The sequence below is a fragment of the Trachurus japonicus genome, chromosome 9, assembly GCF_045865225.1.
Source record: "Trachurus japonicus isolate A0001 chromosome 9, Traja_1.0".
Lineage (NCBI taxonomy): Eukaryota > Metazoa > Chordata > Actinopteri > Carangiformes > Carangidae > Trachurus > Trachurus japonicus.
The window spans coordinates 38,484,767-38,504,929 of NC_140915.1; the positions used below are offsets into that span (position 1 = coordinate 38,484,767).

The following is a 20,163-nucleotide window of genomic DNA, read 5'->3' on the forward strand; positions in this document are numbered from 1 at the left end:
TAATAATGAACCTTTAGCTGTCAAAACACATGCAGAGGGGCTGTTTGTTCAGCAGCCTGGTTTTGTCTTGGGTATTAAAAAGAAAACACAGGTGGAGTGGTTTAGCATGCATAATTGATCAAGGCTAGTCTGCTGTGTATCATTGCTACTGTAGTCCACCTAGATACGGACCTATAATCTGACGCAACCACTTTTTTTTTTTTTACCTGGGAAAAATGAAATCAGTCAAGAAGCAATTGCATAAAATCCTTTACTCCTATGCTCTGTCTGTTGAAGTTGTAGCCTTCCAGAGATGAGATGAGACCCCGAGTGAAGCAACAGGAGACGTGCTTGTCGATCTGACCTGAACGTTTCCATATATGACCTGAAAACCCAGGAGGTGTCAGGTCAGGACCTGCTGCAGTGTCATTATTCACCAACACTGATACTGAGCACTGACTACCTTTAAGCTTCCTTCACCACACAGTCGCTTTCTCCCTCCTCTTGCTTTCTATGCAAATGCTAGAAACAGGGGCTCTGTTTGAAGTGCCTGTGCCAGCTTGTGTCTTGTACCCATAAAACTAGAATTTATCATTTTTACACTTCGTCCATCATTTATTTCCTTGGCTTGTCTCACAATAGACAGTCATAATGGCACCGATACAAGTACTGGCCCACACTCAGCAAAACAAACAACCAGTCACTGTTAGCCTGCTATGTGTTCGGAAAGCAGAGAAAAACTCTTTCACAACCACACACACACACACACACACACACACACACACACGCACACACACGCAGCAGCTAACTTAATTTCAAAATCAATTAATTAAAAAGTACGGTCTTCTCCCACAGGGAGTGAAAGACAAATTTGAGGAATTTAATCCTGGTACACAAATCAGAGCTATTCAGCTGCAGAGATATGAGAGGACAGGAGGGATGGAGGGATGGAGGGATGGAAGGATGGAGGAGTGGAGGATGGACGGTCAATGAATTTTAATTTCGGAAAGCGATTTAACTCAGTTGCTTCAATTTGACACGACGCCTCTTGCTTTTAGTTGTAAGGCTTCTCACATATCTATCTATCTATCTATCTATCTATCTATCTATCTATCTATCTATCTATCTATCTATCTATCTATCTATCTATCTATCTATCTATCTATCTACTGTATCTTTTATATTTTTAAGGGGTTGGCTTATTATTGATTGGCTTAAAGTAGCCTATATGTGTTTGTATGCCTCTGTGAGAATGTGTGTGTGCTCTGTGTCCACTGTAACCTCAGGCAAAAAAAGAAAAGAAAAAAAAATCATAATAAAGAGTTTTTTTCTCCTCCCTGGTGTTCCTAAAAAAGACTTTGCCTAATAAGCATGAAAAAAAAAAAACACTGTGAGATAAACTGTTCCATATGCCACGAGTCTGTGTGTGTGTGTGAGTGTGAGAAAGAAGATAGAGACGTGTGACTGTGTGTGTGTGTGTGTGTGTGTGTGTGTGTGTATGAAGGTGTGTGCGCAAATGTGTGTTGGCAAGCAAAGTGTGAATGTGTTAGTACAGGTGAGAGTTTATGTGCATGAGAAAATCCACGTGGTCTTCTATATTTGTCTGATGTTACGAGTGTGTTTGTGCTAGCATGTGTGTGTGTGTGTGTGTGTATGAAAGAAGAAGTAGTAGAAGAAGTTTTTGGATTCGTTCCTCAACTAAACATAGCGGGTAACAATCCTCTCTGCTCATTGAAAAGCATCTTGATTGTGGTTATCTTGATAGCTTCTAATTTGATCATGGAGTATATGACGTGCACAAGCTGTACGCACTTTGAAGCAGTTTGTCGCTCCTCTCCAAAACGTGTTCACACATATAGATTGAAAACGCTGGGACGACAGCTGCTACTCATTGGGAATGAGCTGTGTGTGCTGTGCTGCCCCCCCCCCCCCCCTCCTGTGCCTGACTGATTCACACAGCGCTCTGCTACACTACAGTTGAAAGTTCAGAGAGTATCAGCTTCATGCAAATGTCTCAGGACGCAGACGGGAGCCGACTGCCATCCTCTTGCTTTTGGTGGGAACGACAGAAGCTCATAGTGGTTTACTGCTGCACTCCACTAGGCACACGGGGACTTCAAAGTGTTTAAACTTGAAAAAAAAAAAGGAGGATCATCACAGTATCTGGCTTCTATGAGGTTACAGGAGATATACTGTATAAAAGAAGAACAACATATACCCAACATTGTCGGTGTGCGTGTCCATTCATGAGAGGACAGATAGTGCCGACCACTCTGTTGTCTGAATTATTCAAAAGGGTGTTTTCACTCTGATGGACAGCTGTATGAAGAATGTTCCAGCAAAATCCTGAAAAATCAGAGAATATGTCTGCCTTACAAAAGCAAAGTGTAGTATCTGCAGTTTTTCAATTTCTTTTTTTTTGACCAATCAAAAGTGTGGCAAATTCTCTTCAATCTGGTAGAATTTGATATTGGTACTGCTAAAATTTCCAGAGTTATTGGGCTTTTTATTTTTGCTGTCCATTCAAAAAAGCACTGTGAAACCAAGGCAAAGTGCAGTATCTGCCATAAAACGGTCAAAATTGGTCAGAAAGACAAACTACAAAATACATTTAATCCAGTCCACCTTTATCTAATCAATTACAGACTTGGTAGTTATTCATAATTTGATGCTTAAACCTGACAAGAAAAAACACAAAAAGCTGTTTTTCTCAGTTTGGCATTTTTACAGATGTAGCCCAAGTATTGCTTATACAGAACTGACCCTTAAAAAGTGTTATATCTACAGTAAGGTACATTATCATTGGAAACATGTAATGCAATAACATGTTAGCAGTATAGAGGAAACACATCACATCACACCTCACAATGTGGTGGAGGAAAGAATGTAAAGCAACATAATAGCATCATACGATTCCTCAAAATTTCACACGAAAGCATGAATGTCTGCATACATGAGTCAGACAATAACTAGAGTGCATGTTCAGTGCGTGTGTGTGCCTGTGTGTGTGTGTGTGTGTGTGTGTGTGTGTGTGTGAGTCATAGGGAGATGACAGAGAGGTCTATTACAAAAATACACAGGGAGTACTGGGGACTAAAGGGGAGACAGGAGAATAGGAGGGAATACCTAGAAGCAAAAGATGAGAAAGATTGAAAGAGAGAGTGAGAAAAAGAAGGTGAAAGCCAGGTTAGAAATTGATGGTGTAATTGTTGACTGCTGGTCGGTTCTTATCTGGGCTTCCCAGGGCTGTTGTCTGGGTAGGATGGGTTCTTTCTATCCAATCACTGTCTCTCTCGGAGTGGACCAAACCTGGGAACCTGCATACTTTTCCCTTTTCTCTCTCTTTTTTTATTTACCCTTGTATTTTTTCCCCCTATCTCTGTTTTTCTCCTCTTTTATCTCCTCTCTGTCATATTGTTGTGGCTTCATCCCACTGAGCATCCCATGTCTCGCTTCCTTCTCTGCTCTCTCCATCCCTCTGCACTCAGGGAGGGGGCAGTGGACTGGAAAAGAGCAGCAGGGGGGAGAGAGAGGGGAGTGCAGCCATCTGGGGGTCAAAGGTGAGTCTGCAGCAGGATGGGGGCAGGCGAGGGGGCAAACACAGAGTCTTTCTCTCTCTTTCAACCCCCCCACCCCTCCTCCCCTGTGCATAAACCAGACCAACACCTCATCGACATTACTATTACAGCTGCAGCTGAGGTTAGTGCTGGCTAATAGGATGCTAACCAGGACTAGCACTGATATCCAGGGGTGTTGCAGAGCTGGTAGTGATGCTAGGCAGTGAAGCAGTCAGACTCTAATGACCACACATAGCTGGATTTAGATTTGATGCAACAACAGCCTTTTCTTGGAAGCTCCCATGCAGCGTAGGTCTTCACCTGCTGATAGCAGCAAGACAGCACAGACCAAATGTAGCGCATGTGATGAGGCCGTATTGAGCTTTGATTATATTTCCCTGATTGTGTTTACTTGATACAAAGCAACACCACGTGTGCTTATAAAACGGGAGGACGTGCAACAAAGAAAACTCTGTTTGATCACAGAATCAGGGATAATGTTTTTTTTCCATGTAGTTGCTTTTCTTACTTTTTTTTTTCATGCACTGTGACGGGGAGTGAAGATGGCAACAAGCAGAGGGATTTGCAGTATAGATGTGTTTGTTGGTTTTACTAAAAAGAAGAAAACAATTGAGTTTATCTTACAGCTTCTGTAATGTTGTCTCTCAACAATCCTCGCTGCGAAGAGCAAAAAGAACAGCGTAGCTACAGCAGCTGTGTAACATATACAGCAGTTAACATCTTACTGTACCACAGTGTGGGAAGCTAGCCTTTATACTGCTGATACTATGCCAAGGTGCATGAACATCAGTAAATTAGATTTAGCTTTGTTGGTTGTGCAACATAATAAATCTTTGTGCCTTTATGTCCACGGTCACTGAAAAAGCCTAAGGATAAAAAAGGTTGTTGTTGTTGTTTTACTTGAGGATACTTTTTGACAATACTAATTCTATCAAATCCATTTAAGGAAGACTACAGTACAGATTATGGTTCAAATTGAAGTTTTACTGTAGTTTTGTTTTTAAGATCGACGGCTCAAACATTTGTGAACATTAAAAAAAACCCACCAGGATTATCAGACATGGTCTATGCACGCCACATGCTTATTGGTTCACTGACACTTCATGATTCAATTTACTGATTTATCCCATAGGTGTCAACATTTGGTATTGGAAGATGAGACATGTTTCGATCCTTGGTAGTAGAAAACCAATGGATAAAGTATTAAAGTATCAGAGTGTGATACCAAGCTCTGGTTAACTCCTCCAGATGATCCGCCTAGTGGCCCCATTCTCTGGTTGGACTTGGCAGCACACGATGTGCAGTACACCGCGTGTGGAGGAGTATGCATCACCGCAGTGATGCTATAGCGCTGCGTCTACTGTTTCTCCTCTTTCTTGGTTATCAGGATAAATTATTAAGCCATGTCAGCCTGATTTTGGTATCACATTGACTATTTACTGCGGTATTCTTAGCTCGCTTGCAGGATCTAATTGCATCCATCACGGGCAATATGGAAAAGCAGACGAGTAGGTGGAGAGGTGGCACCGTCAACAAAAACAAACAGCAGGTTTAGCACGATTCTGTACAGCCTGTATTTACTTCTCATCCAAGGCAAAAAAAAAAGGCTTGAGTTTAACAAACCTTTTCGTGACAGGTTACCTTGCTGCAGTCAGGTCTGCAGCCTGTGTGAAGGCTGTATCAGTTCCTGCTTTTTGCCACAGACGAAGAAAGGGAAGGGGTGACTCATGAGCTCAGATCATGCTGGAGTCATCATACTGGGATCCATGAGGCAAAATCTGATTAGTCGCTCTGGGGGCAAGGCATCTCACTCCTCCTCGCTGCACTTTAAATCATTTTTTTACGGATCACGCTGGCTGTTTGCTGGGACATCTCCAATTAAGGGAAAAGAAATACACTTTGGCTGGGGAGATATTTACACAGTTCTCGCACATTGTTTGCCATCGTCTTCACACGTGCCAAAAGGCCCCTGTGGTATTAGAAAGAGAAACTTAATAGTCAAAGCATTGATTTCTCAACAATTAATTGTAGCATTGACTTTCCTTTATGTCTTGATGGGCCAGGTTTCCATGCGGTATTACCAGCGTAAGCTAACTTTGAATTTCCAATTAGAAGTGCTGTGCTAGGCAAACAGCTATATTTTCATTAAGGAGGGGCTAACAGCTAACTTTGATTTTCCTACAGGCCAAGTTAACACTAAACAAACACAGCAGGAAATAAGCAGCGTAGCTCTGAGTCTCCTAACAGCTATGAAAGCTAAGCAACTCCCACACACTAGCTCAACGGAGCTCTGAGAGAGCGGGCCGTGTAGGGGCCCTCCTGCTGCTGATAAGCCTGCATGGGCTCCTCTGTAGTGCCTACCCTGGAGAGCGGCCATTAACCCGGCTGCAGCGCCTTCCTGGATAAGCTGCAGCACCAGTCTGCAACCCGAAGGGCAACTTTTTTTATTGTCCTTCCCAAACTTTATATGTGAGTGCGGGGCGATGGTTTAAGGAGGGGCTGTGGAGCCTGCAGTACAGTACGCCGGTGTGTGTGTGTGTGTGTGTGTGTGTGCTCAAGCTGCGCGCTCCCGGCACTTCCTGCTTACTAACGGCCAATCCCACGGTAGGGAGGGTGAGCTCTATCGGACCAGAACAATGCCTAAAAAAGGCTGTCATAAAAACAAACTGGTTAGCAGAGGGAAGCGGGGGTTAGGGGCCTTTTCCCTCCCGCCACTGCCCATCTACATCATTATTCACATGCACACATTAATGCAACACAATCTCAGCGGTCCAGTCGACGCAACCAGTATTTTTTTTTATTTTTATTTTTTACTGTTATCTATTGTTGCTCATGCATACATATTTGCATTTGCACTATCCAGGAAATATTGCCCGGAAACAGCGAGAAGCAAGAGCTGAATATGCATAAACATACTCATAGCAATAAACATAGCAATGTTGCCACTGGGGGTAAACAATAGGAAGCTGTGCATTCACAGTGGGGCGAAACAGCTTTGACATGTCACCAGAACCAGAATAACAAAAAAAGAGAGAACAATTCCAGTTGTCCTCTCTGTACACAAAACACTGCACGTCCAACTGAGCCAGAAAACATCTGCTGAGTCGCGACAAACAAAACAACAAGCAGCTGATGAGCAGGCACATCGGGGGCCTCGGAAAACATACTAAATACCTTACATGGTGCCCCCGAAACACAGTTGGCTCGCTGACAAGGTTTTTGGCCGGGTATATTACTGTCTCGCTCCGGTCCAGCTTCACAATTTCAACCAAAGCCAGAAAGCAAGAATGGGCACAGGAAACAAGATGAAAAGGGAAAGATGAGTCAAGATGCTATCTGAGGAGGAAATTGCTACAAGTATCAAATATAATTAAGATTTTTCTCCCCGACTTCATCTTTGAATCAGTCACTGGGTTGGAAAAGCACATTGCATGACTGAAGATGCGACACATAGATGGATCCTACTGCATAAATGCAGATAGTATGGACTTTAATGACACTATACTTTAATGACTATGAACTTTAATGACTCAAATGATGATTTAATAATGATAATGAAATATGAAAACTCACTGATTGCCACGAGTTAGATGAGAAGATCGACAACGCTCACGCTGTTTGTTGAATAGGGCTGCAGTCAGGATATTGTTAGCCTGGCTAAGTTTAGCTTAGCTTATTTTTAGTTTAGCTACAGACTGAGAGCAGACGGACACCTGGTTATCCCACTGAAAGATGACAAAAATCTAGCTTTCAGCACTTTGAAGATCTCATATGATATAACACAAAATCTGGAGGATATTGGTTGTTTCATTGTTGTTTTATATTGTATTGAACAGTGCAAAATACTGTACCTTTCAGGCTTCATCCTAAACCCAAAGTATTGTCAAAAATGTCTTTCTCTGTCGTAGCCTACCAACACTCAAAAATCTGAAATTATTCACTGTCCAATGAAGCCAAATAGCAGATAATAATCCCAAACGAGAGCTCAAACCAACAAACATGACATTTTGGCTTAAATAAAATGTAAATTATTAAGATTTATCACAATAGTTGTAGATGGAATAGTCAGTTGTTTCAGTTCCAGTTTGACATGTTGGGAAATATATCAAGAGGTTGTCAGGAGAGTAGTTTACTTACAGCCACATGTGTCCCACTTAAGCTTTGTTTCATGACTCTGGCTTTGTAACTAACCTCATATTCCTTTAGTGAACAACAAATACGAACTAGAAATACATAAACAGACACAGCTGAAGGTTTAATGTTGTGTGTATTTTAATACTTTAGAGAGACACTGGCTTGACTCAGTGGGACGTTGTTTTTACAGAACCCTACTCCATCTCAAGTAAGCACCAAAATCCATTTAACCTCTTTGACTCTCTGTGTCCTGTTTTACATAAAAACTTGGATGGAGACCCAGTTATTGATAGATAGATTCATCCAGAGAGCACAGCAACATGGAGATAGATAGATAGTGAGATAGAGAGAGAGAGGGAGAGGTAGAAACAGACAGACAGAGAGAGAGAGAGAGAGACAGAGTGAGGCTAGCGGACAGCAGATGGCCAAAAGTGGTCAGCTGGTAACAAACAAGCAGGTCAGGGCTCTCCTCCACCTCCATTCTACCGCTCATAAATAATGCAGAGGACTGGAACCACCCATAGCATCTCCACCGAGCTCCTTCTAAAGGCTCCAGCCCTCAGAGGGAGTCTTACTACTTAAAAGCAGACGTAGAGATGGTTGAGCTGAAGAAAACAGACGCTTTTTACTGATGGTGTAGGGGATTACTCTCTGTCTGTTTGTCCATTTGTTTCAGGCAACAGTAACCAGATTTGGGTGATGCCTCTCTCACCACTGCATTCTGACATTTCTTGTAAATAATGTTGATCAGAAGGGAAATTACAGGCCAGAATGAAAAGCTCCGTTACACACAACTTCCACACTGAAAGAAAGAAACAGATCTGATACATCCACTTATTCTTGCTCCACAGATTTGCCTCCAGGAACATCAGTATGCACCATATTGGATTTTCCACCACTCTGACTTTCCTGGAAACACTTCTCCCCCCCTCGGGGCATTATTTATTTATTGATTGCTCCAAAGGGGGAGCTGCATCAGTCATGAAGGGTGACAAATACTTATTGCTGGTTTGTGATCTACACATATACATATCAATTTTAGGCAATAATGTTAATTTTGGGAAATAATGCTGATAATAATCTTATGTAACTGAATCGAAGTGAGGAAAAGATCCCCAGTAGCTTTTCCCAGGGCATTCTGGGTACTGCCACTTCTATGAAAGCCACCAAAAACGATTCCTCTGCGTTCTATAGTAGCAGAGTTTTCATTCACAGTGTGCTGAATATGGACTTGTCTGCTGAACTAAAGTTGTGCTACACAAGTGGCAACTTCTGACACTCTGGCAACGCAAAAAGATGACCTCATTATGCTACTCGAATTGAGCTGAAACGAGTGTGAGAGAGGAAGAGGGAAAAAAATCTGTGTGCATAAGTGGGAGAGGGACAGAGAGAGAGAGAAAGAGAGAGAGAGCTCAAAGGGAAGGCTAAGTTGCAGAAGAGCAAAAGCTTCTCGTCTCGGAACAACTGCAATCACAGCTGCTGCCAAAACCCTCTGGATCCATCCTCAGCGCCTGACGGAAACTTCTCAACAGGCCTTAAAGCCACTAAGAAGGCCAGGGGGCTGGAGGAGGTGCAGTGTGCTGTGTGTGAGTGTGTACGTATGTGTACCTCGGCTCGTGTTCGTGGACTACATCAGTCGGTCGTGCTCTGGTGTCGTAAAATCAATGAATTATGTAAGAAAACAAAAGGAAATGGGGAAACAACAAGATCAACATACTGGATGTTGTGCCAAGGAACACACATGAAGATGACACGGGCGACTCGGGGAGCACGTTCGCGACATTCGCAACAGCGCAAACAAAACCCTCGGAAGTCGTACATCCTCATTCTGAAACAGAGATGTTGTGTGTTCATACTTGAGTCTATAATGCAAATTAAAAACAAAACCTTGATGTCTCACAGTGCAACGGAAATGGAGGTGCTGCTCACAGCTGGAATTTAAAAAAAGCAATTCCAAGTAGTGAGGAAACGGCAAAACATAAAAATAAATGATAAAACAAATCACTTGAAAAACATTTTTACTTTCTCATTGTGAAGTTAATTTGCCGGTGACATTTCAGATCTGTTTGACTGATGCATGCTGAATCATTTTTGTTTAATATTAAGAGCACATTTTTATATGCTAGCTGCAATAAGTCAGCTACCATATGGACTTGTTTGCAGCCAACCTGTACTGAAAGATGGCGAGGCAAGCACGAAGTAGAGCGAGCTGTTCTTCTAGTTCGACACCTCTTCAAAATAACAGATAGTGGAAATGGAGAGAGGTCAATGACACAGCACACAACACAAAGGGCCTTCTGACACGCTTATCCTCTACAGGAAAGGCAGAGAGAAATAAAGCACATCCCAGGAACAGAGGGAGGAAGGAGGAGAAGCAACATCCCAGCGGAAGTTACAAGGTCCATGGTTTTTGGTCTTGAGTTTGACCAAAGCTTACAAAGGAAAACAGAAACGACGACAGGAGTTTGCTCAAAAACATCATCACATACGCTCGCACACACAAACACACACATATCCTTGCACACACAAACACAAGGTTTGTATCACTTTGACCCTGCACCCCTCCGCAGCACATTCACCATCACGTTCCTGTAAAGAAGCGTCTTCCCGTCCTTATTCTCTAAACATCAGGCCTCTCCAGCTCGGCCCTGCCTCCCACTGTTTCCCTCCAGCTCACACACACACACACACACACACACAACACCCATCTGCTTCAGCTCTCCAGACCTTGCATCTGGCCTGCCATGAACCATATCTATGCTCAACACACACACACTCACACAAATGTGGAAATCGTGAAGTGTTAAAAAGACAAAAAAAGAAAAGAAGCCGGGACAATTCTTCTTCTTCCAGCAGCACCGGAACGCAGAGGGCAAGGCCAGAGATGTGAACTCTCCGCAGCTTTAGCAGGAAGCTCAACACCCAGACCAGTTTGAACCAGCAAACACAAAAGCAAGATCTGCCTCTAAAGGAGATTTCTACAAGAAAAGAAAAGCAGATATTGCGGGAATTAAATCGTTGGTGGGATGAAAAGGATGTTTTTGAAAAAAAAAGAAAGAAATCCCTCCTGTGGGAAGCTGGCACATCAACTGTTGCTCAGCAGAGGCTGTGAAAAAAAAGAAAAAAAAGAAAACCTCCTCCTCTCCCACCATCTAAAACACATTATCGTTAGCGAATTGCGACGCATACGCTCTCACTACACCATGAACGCGGGGCTGAATGGTCTAAGTGTGTGTTCCTGCGTGTGAATCTTTGGGAGTTGCATAATCAGAAATCATCCCGTTATTTCAGGAGTTTACCGTGCATTCAGCTGCTCGCCATGTGGGCTGTAGAGGATCCGTTGCATTGACGTGATGCATGTGACACAGAGATGACAATTGAACACACACAAACACACACACACACACACACAAATGCAGAGTCAGACGGGAGACATCTGGTGCAGTGATGATGTAACGGCTGTGATGCAACGTTGGCCCTTTGGTGTCAAAACACACAGTTTCTGTCACATATGTGCGCACATGCACGGAGTCGCGAAAACACACACACGTTGACACAGATAGTGAAGTTGAACTGGAGGGATCGGTGATTAACTGATTAAAGCAGAAAATGATTGCAACAATTTAGATAACTGATTTATTGTTTGAGGCACTTTTCAAACAACAAAATACAGAAATTATCTTTTTCCCATTAAGGATTTACAGCTTATCTTTGTTTTATATCCCAGTTAATTCAACATCTTTGGGTTTGAGACAGTGAGTTGGGCAGACGTGATATTTGAAGATGTCATTTGAGGTCTTTTCTTCACTTTATGGACAAAAGAATGAATCTGTCAATGGAGGAAAAACACAGGCTGATTTAACCATTATGAAAATAGCTGTTAAAGCCCTGTAGTGAAATGAACAGCTGCAGGAAAACACGCACAACACCATGATGCACCCTACTTAAGTTCAAATACCAAAAATAATAACGCTAAAACACTGTACATTGTATATATGTGAGCCGGCACACGCATGCATGCCTGAAGCCTGACTGTAAAAGCACGCCTGTTTGCATGTGTATGCGATGCATGTGGTTCTTTGTCTGCCTTGACTGTGTGCTGATTAAGTGAGTGTGTGTATGTGTGTGTGTGTGTAAGGAGCATGAGGAGTGTGTGTGTGTGTGTGTGTGTGAGGGAAGATGGGAAGGAGGCTGGCCATCAGGATGTGGAGTCCATTGTCTGTCCGACAATGAAGAGATCGAGTCGGCAGGAGTCCTGTGGCTCTCAATGGAGGTATTAACATCTGGGGCCAGAGGGCTGGAAGTGTGTGTGTGTGCATGTGTGTGTCTGTGTGTGTGTGTGTCTTTGTTGCGACTGCCCTGGATAAAACTGGATTTTCAATGCCCCCCCCCCCCCTCCAGACTCAGAATAAAGCAGATCAGGAGGAATCCTTCAAACAACCAAATTGGTTTTCAAACATCTCTTCTTGTATCCTGCTTCAGTTTTGTATAATCTACTCTGTGTGTTTATAGGAAGGATTATGTGTATTCTTAAAGGTCTGTGAACTTGATTTCACAAATTAAAAAGTGAGTCAAGTGAATTTCGGAAGGATTATCCTCCGCTACATCCCGCCACACTGCAAATGTCAACTTGCAGCTCTGTGCTAACGCTGAATTTTTACCAGGATGTCACTTTCATTAATCTGTGCAAATGACATAGTGACACAAACACACACACACGCGGCTACACAGAGCGACCTGCTCATGAATATTATATATAAAAAAAAAGAAAAGAAATCCCAAGACAAACTTCACAAGGAAAACTATACAAATATCACAGCAGCCAGTGGATCCTCAAACACAATGACGCTCATATAAATCCCCTCCTCCTCCCACCCCCACATGGCAATAACATGCCTCCACTGACTCACCCACAACCTTTACTGTCTTCACTTTGTAGGGCTGTGCCCCCCCCCCCCCGTACTGTCTGTTAGTTAACTGGCACTGGCACCATATTCAGCTTGTAAAAAATAAAAAAACAGGCAGGGAAACAGGCGGACCCCACCAGCACCTCCCCATGCTCACCGTCCAGTGTGACCGCCTGCCCCCTCTTCCTCCTCAGTAATTACAATACCCACTCAAGTGAAACTAATGCTTACTTCATTAAGGCAAAAAAAAGAGAAAAAAAATCAGGCGGAGGGGAATAAGAAGGAAAAAGCTCTCCAAAGTAATATCTCAAGTCAGTGGATTATTGTCACCATAAGAGCTTAATTTTTGAGTGTCAGCTGAGCAAGTGGGAAATACAGAGGCAGGGACTCATTGCTTTTCTGGCTCTGGGAGTGGATGAGGGCTGTCACACATATGACAACTACAACCTCTCTATGAAAATGAACTCCATGAAAAAAATAAAATAAAAACTCCACATTATTTCAGTGGGATGCTGCACAACTCCATACAAACCATATACAGCTGTGGAAGTGCTTCAACTACACACTGTAAAAACTCTGTCCAGGGAGAAAACACCAACCACAGAGTCAGTATGGGCAGGGAGCATGACAGGAAACTGATTGGATCATGTCACAGAAAATACTAAACACGACCAAGCAGAGAAAAGAAGCCTAAAAGTTCATCACAGGACACAACACACACACACACACACATACACACACACCCCAGACTTACAGACATTGCCCCACACAGGCTATACTGCATATGAAGTGGTGTCCCTGGCTCAGGCAGTGCATAATAAGCAGGTTATAGCGTAGAGAGATGAAGACGGTGTAGATGGAGCAGTATAATGTAGATATACACAGACTAGAGTGAAAACCCGGACTTGATTCCCTTCCAGCAGCTCCTGACCGCAGTGCGCTGTGTTTACACTGCGCGAAAAAAAAAGGGGAGATAAAGTTGCACCACACTGAGCCCCCCCACCTCCACGAACCGACCCCCCTCTCCCTCCCTCCCCACGCAACACCTCCAATAATCTGTCCACGCAAAACGCATGCACTGTTACCTCAAAGCGTCTTGATTTCCAAGGAAAAGGGAAAAGAAACAAAAAAGAAAGAAAGAAGAGAAAAGACGGGAGGGCTTCGTGGCAACAGTTGGAGACCCGGAGAGTCGTCGCGGGGATGAGGATGTTTCTCTACCTCCTCTTCTACCTCCTCTGCCTCCTTCGTCTACTTTTAATCCGTCCAGCAGCTCGCGGCGCCGCAGACACCATCGCGATAATAAAAGAACGAACGGCTCCAAACTTACCTTCTGATCACGGTGATGATGGTGGATGATCGCAGCCAACGCGTCCTGCGCTTTCCTCTCCGGCTTTTCCTCTGACGACAGATCCAGTATCCTTTCCTCCCCTCTTTCTCTCTCTCACTCTCTGTCTCTCTCTTCTTTTTCCGTTATCTCGGGTTTGTTGTTTTTTTTCTTTTTTGTTTGTTAAATCGAGAGTTATAGATTATTCCACGTCCATCCTCATCAATTTTCTGACGAATTCGCCCTCGGTTTCTTCACTTCTCTTGTCTTCCTTCCTCAGAAATTTCAAATGTTACGACGCTGAGGCAAAATCGAGCCATATGATCCTGTCATTCAGTTTCTACACAGAGGAACTGGCTCTCCGCGTAACTCCCCTCCCAAGGCTTTGTAACGCGAAACCAGAGGAGGAGGAGGAAGGGAAAAGGGGGAAGAAAGAAAGAAAAAAGAGAGCGTGAATTTAATCCACTATCTAGGACGAGCTGGATGGATCTGTTCCCCTCTCTCTCTCTCTCTGTCTCTGTGCTCAAGTTTCAGCAGTCCGTCCCCAGCAGCTAGACCGGAGTGGTCGTGGCGCTGCGTCTCTGTGCCAATCTCGACTGATGTGTGTATGTGTGTGTATGTGTGTGTGTGCGGTGCGTGGCGCTGCAGCGTGTGTGTGCGCCCCCAGCCTACTTCTGCAGTACGCATCACAGCGGGGACCGGGGAGGATTTCAAAAAAGGCACACAAACAGGTCTCCGCCCATTAGCCTCTCCGAATAAGGGCCCCGACACAGACGAGGGGCCCCCAGCACCAGCAGCCACTACACTGCTTGATTAAGACCGCTTCATTGTGCGGAAAGTGGAGGGTCTGTTTTTTTGCAAAGTGCTTCCCAACCTGGGGTCTGACCCCAGACACCCAGAGGTCCTGCTTAACGGGCTCCCACAGCCAAATGAGCATGAAGTGGAGCGTGGGGTGGCCTGCGTGGCGGTTAAAGAGACCATTGTTGTACTGGAGGGTCTGGTTCAAGCTCCTCTTCCTGCCCTGCTCCTGTAACCAATGAGCAAGGCACTAACTCCAAACCTGCTCTGCAGTTGAGCCTGATTTTAATTCTCTCTATAGAAGAAAATAGACCAAAGCAATATTTCACTGTTGATCAATACAGAATCAATACAGTGATGTTATTATTAGATCCTCTGGTGTTACAGGGAGATATAAATAATCTGCTGTGTTTGACACTTTGATCCCTTTGCACCAAATCCAACATAGTTTCTTGTCTATTCCATTTTTTTTTTTGGCTCATCTAAAAAAAATCAATAATTGATTCTATGAAATAGACACTTTGGGGTCTGATGTGTCTCCACATGACAACATTGGGAATCTATCTGCTTGTTTCAATTATTGATCGCTCTCAAGGCAGGAATTTCTATTTATCAGCTGCTACGACAATCAAAGTTGAGCATGGGTATGGAATACTGTATGAAAGCAGCAAAGTCACATTGTTAAAATAATAAAGATGTCAGTTTTTAGAAGTTGTTAGAATAATATAATTTAACTTTTCTTTTGTGTAGAAGTAGATCAGAGGCATAGTTACTCCCAAATCAAATCAGAATATCCATTATGTGAACTTGTAGAGAATGTTTTGTAAGTTGTAGCCTGTTAATGAGTTTGAAATTGTAACTCTGCCAATTTAACAAATGTTTGAGACTCAAAACAGATAAATAAGACTAGATCAAAACATAGGAGGACCGCTGCTGAACTGCTGTAAACACCTGACATCGCATCATCTTTCCACCCTGCCCAGTGTCAGCCTGTCTCGTCTCTTTCTCTTTCTGCTCCTCTCCTTCTCTCTCTGTGCTCGGATATAAAGTATTTTAATACAGCTGAATTCCCATTAAAGCTGTTCTCATTTACATCTTTTTTTCTTTCTCTCTTGTCGCTGAACTGAAACACCCACGTTACCTTGCAAGCAGCAGCTCTGCTTCTGCTAAAATCCTGGTTTTCTAACACTGATGTCATCTGACAAAAATCACCAGTCGCATAAATTAAAGACAAGAACTGAGCTGTGAACTGAGGATTGGAGCTATATTTACTTGTAAAATGATCATTTAGAGAGAAAATTAGACATATGTCTGTTGGCCCAGTGCATGCTGGGAGGTTTCCCTTCAACTGTTTCAAATGACTCATTTTCAATTGACTTACACTGCATAAACAAACAGAAAACAAAATGTACTGAGTTAACAGCTGCACGCTGGAATTGTGAATTTTTAAATAATAAAAATAATCCTGAGCAGACAACGAAAACAAGAAATTAACAGGCAAGAGTTTGGATTATGATCCAGAGATTAAGAGCACAGATTAGAATGATAATCTCTATGCATTAGCACAGAAAATATGACAAATTATTTTTGTCTCTGTCAGTATTGATGTAGCTGCAGACACGATGGGGCCTGTTAACTCACAAACACAAATCAATAAACTGATGAGAAGATGGCGATTTCCCAAAGGAAAGGTGAAGGGAACCTCATCTGTGTGTTCACTGCAGAAAATATTAGACACTTCAGCACTGTTCACCAGTCTGCACATCTCTGCTGATGCTTCACTGGCTGAATTCACTCGCCGCCGTACGGAGACGCTGCGAAGAATGTTCCCCAAATCCTCACACAGACAGATTACCAAATAAACAAGGCTGAATTATAACGCTCATAATCTCAAGCACACATTAGATTGTAGACGCTCTGGCACAGATTTATTTGCTTTGAGAGTTAATGAGTTTGGATTTAGGACACTAATTTGGAGTCCGACTCTCATTCCACAGTGTGTTAAAAACAGCTCAGTGATGAAAAGGAGAAGCAGCGCGGCCTCGGGCCACATCAAGAGACACTGATGAGAAAATGTGGGTTTCATGCTAGAAAGTTATGGTAAATATGGTCTTCTAGGAATTTAAATAAAAGCACAAGAAACCCTACGTAGACCTTGACCTTCTCTCTTGTGCTGCGCTTTTCAAAAGCATTTCAAAATAAAAGACTATGATGAAAATTAATTTGCAGGGATTATTTGCACCCAAGGTTGGATAAGATAGACTTCAGATGTATTATGTGAGGGAGCAGTCATGTGTGAAGTTCCACGCCTGACCTCAGGTTCAATTTGTTATTGATGTACTGTGCTGCCAATTCAGCAGACGGCGTGGAATAAATTTTAGTATACGGAACAACTTTATAGGGTGTTTTTCTTTTTTTTTAGCTCGTGCTCCTTCTCAATTTCCTATACGCAGAGACAGTTTCATGGCCCCCAGGCCTGTAAAAGCCATTCAGATACTTGAGGAATCCACAGTGCCAATCTGACAGCACTGACTCTTTCTGCTCGGCTTGAAATATTTAAATTCTTCCAAAAGGCAGATCCGGTTTTATCACTATTATATTCATTCTTTGGCTTCAGTCTTCTAGTTAGATGGTCAGGGATGGCTGTTTGAACTGTCTCTGTGAGAGCACTTTCAAAGCCTGCCTGACTCACTCTCTTATTTTTTTCTATTTTTTTCAAATACTTAAAAGTGTATAACATTTCATACCAACTGCTCTGGAGTTTAATTTACATCTCCTTTCTAGCGGGAGCTTTTTGATTCCCATTTTCAATTTTTTTTTGTTCGAACACCTGCAGTGGGCGTGAGGGAACACTCAAATTTGTCAGCGTTCCTGTTTATCAGTCAATGTACAGCCATCAATAGACTGAAAGCGAAAACTTTCTGGCATAAAGCAATGCCATTGCATCACGCATGAGGCCTCGAGAGCGTGAAAGCATAAATTATAGGCTAATGGCTGACAGAGCGGCAGAGAGAGATAGTGGCTGATAGCGAGTCAGCAGCTCAGAGCTCTCGCTTACTCGGGGTTTTTACAGCATTTGATAAACAATAATAACAAGGATATGCATGTAATTACAGCGCTGCAGTAGTTATGTTTTTTTTTTCTTGCAGAAATTAATACGAGAGGATAAAAAGATACAGATTTGCATTTTCCTGTAGAGGAGCTTTAATAGATCATCTTCAGATTAGAAAGTCCTTAAATAAATCAAATAAAGTTGCTTCAGTCTGTGTGGCTCAGACTGCATCTGTATGTCACATCTGCAGCAGAACGCACTGGACTCTTTCATGTCACATCATAAAATTAAAATACTCTCCATCCAGATGATTGTTTTTGTTTTGTTTTTTGACGTCTATATTAAAAACTTCTCACGTACAAAAGCTGTGCAAGCTGTGTAAACAGGGTACAGGTTTCAAAAATAGAAGTGGACATAGGTGTCTGCATCATCATATCAAAGGTCATCAAAGATCAGACATCAGCACAACCCCTGACTTCTCAAACTAAAACAATGTCAGCACAACTTTCCAAAAGTCTCCATTTTGGGTGCTTAAAAACCCTGAAATAAACAGATGTACTGTATTGTTTAGGTGTGGTCCAAGTGTTATCAGCTGTCCATGCTTCTTCTGTGTGTGTTTATGTTCTGTGGTGTCATAAAGAGTCAGTGAAGTGATTATGAGGAGGATTAGACCGCATGTTCTCAACACTGACAGCTAAGGATGACAGGATTTTACATCTTTATGTTTTTAGGACACCAAGACAAACTAATCTCTGCACTCATGGGCTGATGTGCATACATGTTGTCATTGGTACTGAATATTAAAATGCACAGATCAATTTTCAGATTGCTTTCTGAACAGCTCCCCGTCAGCAGACAGATTTAATGGGAGTTGAACTTCTGATGCTAAAATCACATATTAAATCCAACATTCAGACTGTTTACTATTCCAGATAAGAGGCAATCTGTCTCTGTCCGGCTGTTTGGTCGCGACGAGATTGATAAGGAGTGCTGACTCTGTTCCACGGTCCTCTGCAGAGTCCATGGAGGAGATGGGTAGAACAGGAAACTCTAAATGCTGTGGGCAGCTCCGTCAGTGACAGGCTGCTCCACCTGCGCTGTGTAAAAGAGCGCTCCTACAAGTCCTTTGTCCCTGCTGCTGTCACACTCCTCAGTGCTGTTGTCAGACTAAAACATCTACTGGACCAGGAGTCAGTCACACTGCCAGCTCTAACCTTTTCACGACTGTCTCACTGAATCAGACACCAACCCCACACACTTCGGTTTTGCTTCAACAAGTGCAACGACTGCATTCTGAACAACCGGGGAATTACGTATTAAACTTTTCTAATCACAACTTCATTTTATGTGACTTTATTCGTCTACTTTCTTTTTATGTTGGTATATTCAGTACATCTGCTCTTTACAGTAAAAGGTCATTACATGTCATATTTGCTTGGAAAAATCTCATATTGTATAAAGCGAGCGCCGAGCGGTCCACCTATTGTTTGATTATAAAGCAGGAAAGTGTTCTATATTAATACTGTGAAAGTGTCAAAGCCGCAGTCGACAGAAAATGCACACAGCCTTTATTTAGATACTAAGCCTTAAAACAATCCATCAGGACTTTGTGATGTCAGTGGCTGCCATGCCCCAGGCCCCAGGCCCCAGGCCCCACCCAACTGGACCCACCTCCAACCTCGCAGGATTTGGTTCATGTGTTAACCTGAAATCTGCCAGTCTTTGGTGCTTTCAATAAAATACAGAAAACATGTCAAATATGGGACTTTTTCATTTAAACTACTTGTTTGTCTGCTGCTGAATGTTCCTGTTCCCTATATCACTTAGAGGAAAGCAACACGACTCAGAGTAAATCAAGGCATACAATATCTATAGTGTACAAGCTGCCACCAACCTGATGCAGAATGCAACTTAATCCACACTGTTAGGACGGTCTGTTTGAGGCTGGCTCGAGAAATCCAGCTCTTCGTATAGTGAACGTAGGAGGGATTAACTCTAGTGATTCACAATTCAGGTCAATCTTCCCCAGCAACAACAGAGAAAGAGATTTTGCTGGTATTGATGGGAGCTAAACCCTAAAGAGCTTCAGCATCAAGGCAGGAGAGAAAAAAAAAAAGATCTTGGTTTTATCCATTCTTAACTGGCTGATTCAAAATGCAGTGTCATTGTTTTCCTCCATTTTCCAGATCTCACATGTCCCAGAACTGGTGGTACCAAGGTTGAAAGAGTGACGAGCCGCCGCAGGAACATTTTTTAGCACACAGTCTGGCAAATGTAGAAAGCAAAGCAGGCCAGGCGGTGAAAAAGTGGGGTAAAGTCTCATTACGAGGCAGAGCACAGGTCACCTCCCGAGAGCCTCTGCTCTCTTTACATCGCTCCTCTCATTCTGCT

At 42.9% G+C, this 20,163-nt stretch overlaps 1 protein-coding gene across 2 annotated transcripts in view; it reads right to left on the reverse strand.

The window, feature by feature from the left end:
- sema4c (sema domain, immunoglobulin domain (Ig), transmembrane domain (TM) and short cytoplasmic domain, (semaphorin) 4C) overlaps positions 1–14,615 on the reverse strand; it is a 99,931-nt gene extending 85,316 nt beyond the window's left edge. The window contains exon 1 of one of the 2 annotated variants that reach the window (XM_085787794.1): positions 13,926–14,615. The gene's annotated coding sequence lies outside the window, so the exon portion shown is untranslated. The remainder of the gene's footprint in view (positions 1–13,925) is intronic. The other variant, XM_085787795.1, reaches the window with a different exon arrangement.
- Between the last annotated feature and the right edge of the window lie 5,548 nt (positions 14,616–20,163).